Source organism: Papaver somniferum, chromosome 2, assembly GCF_003573695.1.
Source record: "Papaver somniferum cultivar HN1 chromosome 2, ASM357369v1, whole genome shotgun sequence".
Lineage (NCBI taxonomy): Eukaryota > Viridiplantae > Streptophyta > Magnoliopsida > Ranunculales > Papaveraceae > Papaver > Papaver somniferum.
The window spans coordinates 26,001,764-26,004,036 of record NC_039359.1 but is presented as its reverse complement, the minus strand read 5'-3'; the positions used below and the strand labels follow the sequence as shown (position 1 = coordinate 26,004,036).

Genomic DNA, 2,273 nt, shown 5'->3' with positions numbered 1-2,273 from the left:
TCATCACTGTTCTCTTCTTGCCCGCTTTAGGAACACGTAACCTACGCGAACTTAAGCCTAAAATTTTGACTAGAACGAGACCGATATGGTAACAAGCTTAACAGGAAAGTCATTCGAAAAATATTGGTTACTCTTTTAAGCATACTTCGAAGTTCTTGACGGTTTCTGTAAGTTGAATGCGTGACTGCGCCGCCTTGTAATACCGGTGAGGCCTTGGGTATCAAAGCTCCACCGAGCTTCCCTCGCCTCTATTCAACTTACGTTAACTCGGATTGATTCCAGAGGGGTTTTCTTAAATTGTAACGAATTCCCGTTCGAAGGATTAGAAGCTGGTCTAGAAACAATATAAGTGGAGCCATCATGCTTGTTTGCTAGAAATCAATAGGTTTGATTTGGTTGAGTCGTCCTTGATCTGTGTTTGCTTACCCTTCCAATTTAGAAAATTCTATTGTATGCCTGAACGTAAAAGAGACGCACTAGGTAGATTTGTTAAAGAGAAACCTAGTAGTTCTAAGCGTCTCGATTACCTTAATCTAGAGAGTCCGACTTTTGAAGAGTCTGTTTTTGAACGTCCTTTGACTGAGGAGAGAATCCCTGTTGCTCCGATAGCGCCAGAAATGGCAAATTTGAAAGCTTTGTTGAATCCAACTAGGACTACTCGTCCCTCATGTATCAGGTTAGCTGAGACGGAAGCAACTTATGAACTTAAACCTGGGACCTTATAGCTGCTCCCAATCTTTTTAGGGAAAGAAAATGAAAACCCCTATTTCTATGTTAGGGACTTTGAGGAAATTTGTAGTACCCTCAGTATTAGAAACCTAGATGATGATTCTTTGAAACTTAGGTTATTCCCCTTTTCCATGAAAGATAAAGCTAAATCGTGGCTATATAGTTTGGCTTCCGGGTCAATCGAAACGTATGAACAACTTACATCTTCCTTTTTGAACAAGTTTTTCCCTAGGCACAAAACATCGTCTATTAGGACGCAAATCTGCACGTTTTCTCAACAGGAGGGAGAAACTTTGTATAGGTATTTGGAAAGGTTCAATGATTTATTAGCCCAATGTCCTCATCATGGTTTAGAGAAGGTTAGGTTAGTTCAGATCCTTTATGAGGGTTTAGATTATCCCACCACAACCACAATAGAATCTATGTGTACTGGTGGATTTGAGAACCAAACAGTTGATGACGCGATGACATATTTGCATGAAGTCGCCGAAAAGACCCAACAATGGGAAAGTAGTAGGGGACCCCAGAAAACAATTCTTCCTAGCAGAGGAAACGTTAATAGGGTAGAAGGAGGCTATGAATCAGATGCCAAAATTTCTGCTATAGCGAAAAGGTTAGAAGCTTTAGAAGTGGGTAACACTAGTGGTAGATTGGAGCCTCTTTGGGAAGGCCAGAATAATGAAGAGCAAGCCAATGCTCTATATAATAAAACTAGGTTTGATAATCGTCAGAAGTTTGACCCATATTCAGAAACCTTAATCCTGGTTGGAGGAACCATCCGAACTTTTCATGGTCTAAGGGCCAGAGTCAGGGTCAGTCTAATAATTCTAATGCTCCCCCAGGTTTTGGCTACACTAGGAATACATCAGGCCCAGAAAATAAAACGACTAGCTTAGAGGAATCTATTAAGATGTTAGCAAAAACTCAGGAAATGTTAGCACAGAGCCATGTTAGTTTTCAACAGGAAACCAAGCAGAATTTTCAAACTAATGCTCAGAGCCTTGCTAAGTTAGAACTTCAAGTCGGCCAAATAGCTAAGACCTTAAGTGAGAGAGATAATGGTAGGTTCCCTAGTCAGACTAATCCCAATCCTAGAGGAGTTCATGAAGTAGGTACAAAACCATCGAATCAATTGAATGCTATTAGAACCCTTAGGAGTGGTAGAATAGTAGACAATCAGGTAACCATGCCCGATAGTGAACATACTGTAGTTCACCCCTCAGGACCACTAGCTAAGGAAACTGATAAAATTTCTGATGATGCCAACTCAGTCCTGAGAGGTCTGATTCTGTGCCTAGAGCCCCATTTCCTCAGCTATTAGTACCAACAAAGAAGGAATCGAACTTTAATGACATATTGGAGGTTTTTAAGCAAGTTACCATAAACCTTCCTTTATTAGATGCAATTAGGCAAATTCCTGCTTATGCCAAGTTCCTTAAGGATATGTGTACGCGAAAGCGAAAACTTAGCGTCCATAAGAAAGCCTTTTTAGCTAGTCACGTAAGTTCAATTATTCAAAACACTACAACTCCAAAGTACAAAGA

The 2,273-nt window shown here is 40.4% G+C and overlaps 1 pseudogene; it reads right to left on the bottom strand.

Annotated features, from left to right (window-relative positions):
* Window positions 1-981: 981 nt before the first annotated feature.
* LOC113354606 lies at window positions 982-1,081 on the bottom strand (annotated as a pseudogene).
* Between the last annotated feature and the right edge of the window lie 1,192 nt (window positions 1,082-2,273).